General features: G+C 47.5%; 1 protein-coding gene across 1 annotated transcript in view; it reads left to right on the top strand.

Annotated features, from left to right (window-relative positions):
* The first annotated feature begins 339 nt into the window (after positions 1–339).
* The window catches only part of ZBTB7B (zinc finger and BTB domain containing 7B), an 18,382-nt gene continuing 13,738 nt past the window's right edge, over positions 340–4,983 (top strand). Inside the window, exon 1 of the mRNA XM_077463843.1 lies at positions 340–492. The gene's annotated coding sequence lies outside the window, so the exon portion shown is untranslated. The remainder of the gene's footprint in view (positions 493–4,983) is intronic.

Genomic DNA, 4,983 nt, shown 5'->3' with positions numbered 1-4,983 from the left:
GAAATCAGCGCCGGTGGTTGTTACATCCTCGCAGAGCCTCGGATGTCGGCGGCGCCACCTCCTCGGGTGCCCTTTCTTTGCACTCGAGGTGTACGAGACGCCCTGCGCTGGCTGTATGGAAAATGTTGTCGCTCTTTCTTCTTTTTTTGCTCCTTATCTTGAAAAACAATTAAAGGATGCTCCGCCCCCTCCCTCCATTCCTCTTCCCCTCCACCCCCTCTCACCCCAACTTCAAAGGGGGCGCAGTGCTTTCTCCCCTTAACACTTCTGGGAAGTTTACTCGTGGGCGGCATTTTCACCAAACAAAAGAAATCTTTTTTTTTTTTCTTTGAGTTCTGATTGTCATTTTTTGTTTTTTGTTCGAACGGGTGGAATTTCTTTTTTTTTGGGGGGGTTTCAATGTGTCGTTTGTTTTGTTGGCAGTGATCGGCCGGGACGAATCTGACTTGCGAAGGCTCGAGACTGGGACTGGAGACAAGGCTCACCCCGCAGGTTAGTGGAACCAATGGGAGGGTTTTATAAATGGGACGTTTCTGTTCGGTGTTGAGACGGGTGGGACCATGGATGGTGAGTTTGTGGAGACCCTTTGGTGGGTCCTCATCGCTTCTTATTGGAGTTTCCCTGTTTGGCCGTGTAGACCTTGAGGCGGTATTTGATGTCCCGGGGCCACGTATGGCCCACAGACCCAGAACACCATTTTGTGAGAGGCGGTGGGGTCTGTGCGTTGTATCTGCTGTGCTGTTGGTTTCATTTCCTTTTTGTATGATGCTTCGCTATTCATTTCTAGTGTCGTGTTGCCTTCCACCTTTAGAGAAAATGGTGGTCTGAACAGTCCCAGATTTCTGGAGGTCTTGGAGATCTTAGGGGGGTCCTCACATTTTTTGTAAGCTGATTATGTAACCATAGCTTTCTTACAACTTAGCATTTGGTGCCTCAGATTTCTGTGCAGGGGGTCTTTTAAACGAAAGTAAGGGCCACCTGGGTCTGTATGAGAAGGTCTCCTAATTGGAAGATGTGGTCTCTGTATAACGTGAGACCATCACTTCCAGAACACCACCACAACTGTGGAAGAGGTGGTCTTCGCGTCTGTATGAAGTGGATTTGGGATTCTGTAGGTGGTGGTCTTTGATATCTTTATAAGGGGTGGGCTGTATTGATAATTTTGACAAAATTGTCTCGGGCAGTCTTGCAATTCAAGAAGATGTGGTTTTGGTATTTGTACAAAGTTGTCTTGTCACATAGCACATGGTGGTCTTAATTCATGTTTGATGTGGTCTTGTGACTCGGAAGGTGGTGGTCTTTGTTCCTGTATGAAGTTGTCTTGTGATTGTAGAGATGGTGGTCTCAATTCCTGTTGTGGTTTTGTGACTCGGGAGGTGGTGGTCTCAGTTCCTTTTATGAAGTTATCTTGTGACTTAGAAGGGGGTGGTCTCCATTCCCGTATGAAGTTGTCTTGTGATTCTGGAGATGGGGGTCTCAATTCCAGTTTGATGTGCCTCAAAGAAGTAGTTTAGTTCCTGTATAAAATGACTCTGGAGGTGGTGTCTATTCCTGTATAAAGTGGTCTTGTGACTTAGGAGGTGGTCATCTCCGTTTCTGTATAAAGTGGCCTTGTGGCTTTGAGAAGTGGTAGTTTCAGTTCTGTATAAAGTGACTCTGGAGGTGGTTGTCCAAGTTCCTGAATGAAGTGGTCTTGCCACTTGGGAAGAGGCGGTGTCCTTTGCTGTATGAAATGGTCTTGTGATTTTGAATCTGGTGGTCTAAGTTCCTGTATGAATTGAGTCTTGTGATTCTGGAGATGGTGAGTTCTGTTCCTGTATGAGGTGGTCTTGTGACGGGGTGGTGTCCATTCCGATATAAAGCAGTCTTGTGACTCTGGAAGAGGTGGTCTTGCAACTTGGAAGGTGGTGGTCTCCATTCCTGTATGAATTGGGTCTTGTGACTTGGAAGGGGATGGTCTCCATTCCTGTATGAATTGGTCTTGTGACTTGAGGCGTGGTGGTCTCAGTTCCTGTATAAATTGGCCTTGTCCCTCAAGAAGTGGGGGTTTTAGTTCCTGCATGAAATTACTCTGGAGCTGGGGACCTTCTGTTCCTCAGGGGAAGGTGTTGTACTTTTCTGTATGACGTGCTCTTGCGACTTGCGAGATGGTGATCTCCGTTCCTGTAAGAAGTGGTCTTTTGACTCGGGAGGCAGTGGTTTCACTTCTTGTATGAAGTGGTCTTGTGATTTTGGAGGTGGTGGTCTCAGTTCCAGTCTAAAGTTGTCTTGTGACTTGGGTGGTGGGGTCTCAGTTCCTGTATGAAATTACCTTGTAGGTGGTGGTCTCAGTTCCTGTATGAAATGGCTCTGTGGGTGGTGGTCTCAGTTCCTGTATGAAATGGCTCCTGTAGGTGGGGGCCTCCGTTCCTGCACGAAATGGCTCCTGTAGGTGGTGGCTTCAGTTCCTGCATGAAATGGCTCCTGTAGGTGGTGGTCTCAGTTCCTGTATGAAATGGCTCTGTAGGTGTGGTCTCAGTTCCTGTATGAAATGACCTTGTAGGTGGTGGTCTCAGTTCCTGTATGAAATGGCTCTGTAGGTGGTGGTCTCAGTTCCCTGTATGAAATGGCTCCTGTAGGTGGTGGTCTCAGTTCCTGTATGAAATGACCCTTGTAGGTGGTGGTCTCAGTTCCTGTATGAAATGGCTCTGTAGGTGGTGGTCTCAGTTCCTGTATGAAATGACCTTGTAGGTGGTGGTCTCAGTTCCTCTATGAAATGGCTCTGTAGGTGGTGGTCCCAGTTTCCTGTATGAAATGGCTCTGTAGGTGGTGGTCTCAGTTCCTGTATGAAATGGCTCTGTGGGTGGGTCTCAGTTCCTCTATGAAATGGCTCTGTAGGTGGTGGTCCCAGTTCCTGTATGAAATGGCTCTGAAGGTGGTGGTCTCAGCTTCCTGTATGAAATGGCTCTGTAGGTGGTGGTCCCAGTTCCTGTATGAAATGACCTTGTAGGTGGTGGTCCCAGTTCCTGTATGAAATGGCTCTGTAGGTGGTGGTCCCAGTTCCTGTATGAAATGGCTCTGTAGGTGGTGGTCCCAGTTCCTGTATGAAATGGCTCCTGTAGGTGGTGGTCTCAGTTCCTGTATGAAATGGCTCCTGTAGGTGGTGGTCTCAGTTCCTCTATGAATTGGCTCTGTAGGTGGTGGTCTCAGTTCCTGTATGAAATGGCTCTGTAGGTGGTGGTCTCAGTTCCTGTATGAAATGGCTCTGTGGGTGGTGGTCCCAGTTCCTGTATGAAATGGCTCCTGTAGGTGGTGGTCTCAGTTCCTCTATGAATTGGCTCTGAAGGTGGTGGTCTCAGTTCCTGTATGAAATGGCTCCTGTAGGTGGTGGTCTCAGTTCCTCTATGAATTGGCTCTGTAGGTGGTGGTCTCAGTTCCTGTATGAAATGGCTCTGTAGGTGGTGGTCTCAGTTCCTGTATGAAATGGCTCTGTGGGTGGTGGTCTCAGTTCCTCTATGAATTGGCTCTGTAGGTGGTGGTCTCAGTTCCTGTATGAAATGGCTCCTGTAGGTGGTGGTCTAGTTCCTCTATGAATTGGCTCTGTAGGTGGTGGTCTCAGTTCCTGTATGAAATGGCTCTGTAGGTGGTGGTCTCAGTTCCTGTATGAAATGGCTCCTGTAGGTGGTGGTCTCAGTTCCTGTATGAAATGGCTCCTGTAGGTGGTGGTCTCAGTTCCTCTATGAAATGGCTCTGTAGGTGGTGGTCTCAGTTCCTGTATGAAATGGCTCTGTAGGTGGTGGTCTCAGTTCCTGTATGAAATGACTCCTGTAGGTGGTGGTCTCAGTTCCTGTATGAAATGGCTCTGTGGGTGTGGTCTCAGTTCCTCTATGAAATGGCTCTGTAGGTGGTGGTCTCAGTTCCTGTATGAAATGGCTCTGTAGGAGGTTGGTGTCTCAGTTCCTGTAGAATGACTCCTGTAGGTGGTGGTCTCAGTTCCTGTATGAAATGGCTCTGTAGGTGGTGGTCTCAGTTCCTGTATGAAATGGCTCCTGTAGGTGGTGGTCTCAGTTCCTCTATGAATTGGCTCTGAAGGTGGTGGTCTCAGTTCCTCTATGAATTGGCTCTGAAGGTGGTGGTCTTAGTTCCTGTATGAAGTAGTCTTGGACTTTGGGAGGAGGTGGTGTCCATTTCTGTATGAAGTGGTCTTGTGACTTGGGATTTGGTGGTCTCATCATTCAGGTGGTCTCTCTGGAGTCCCTAGAAATGGTCCCTTTTCATTTGTGGTCTTGTAGCGGTCTATGATGTGGTTTAAGGGGGTTCTGAGTTTTGCTCTCGGGTTCTTTTATATTTTAGTGGTGTGTTGGGGTCGGTATATTTTGGTTTTTCAGCATCTTGTGTGATTATATAATATAATAATGTGATCGCGGTGATGATATCAGGTCCTCGGAGGACACGCAGTCCCTGCTCCTCTCTATGATCTCCTTCTGGCTTACAAGCTGCTATGTGGTGTAAAGGCCTCTCTACAAGATCCTAAATCCAAATAAAGTGATTAATATCAAATCAAAGGATTCCTCTCTGGCCAATCGCGTCGTTATTGCTAAATCCTTCGTACAATCAGATTGTAATTTGTTCAGTTTACCGTTATTTTAAATGCAACTTCCTTCTAACTAGGAAAGAGTGACCATGTTTCATGGTAAGGCACAGAGAGAAGGTGACACACGGCTGTATTTTCCCCCATTATCACTTCCTGCGACAAACGACGACCGCATTGTAAATCACCGGATCTGTTAGGAACATCTGGTAGTAATATTGCTAGATTTAGAAACACGAGAGCATCAGATAGAAACTGAATAGTAATACGATTATTACACCTCGGTTAGTGTATCTGCTGTCAAAGAAAAACGAACATTTCAGGAACAATGTCGCCGACTACAGGAAAGCGATCCCTCTGCGGCCGCCCGCCTCCCAGTGGTCCCTCTGCGGGCCGCCCGCCTCCAAGCGATC

This window comes from Lithobates pipiens, unplaced genomic scaffold (genome assembly GCF_037356315.1).
Source record: "Lithobates pipiens isolate NorthernLeopardFrog02 unplaced genomic scaffold, aLitPip1_a1.2 Scaffold_30, whole genome shotgun sequence".
NCBI lineage: Eukaryota > Metazoa > Chordata > Amphibia > Anura > Ranidae > Lithobates > Lithobates pipiens.
This window is presented reverse-complemented; position numbering and strand designations above follow the sequence as displayed.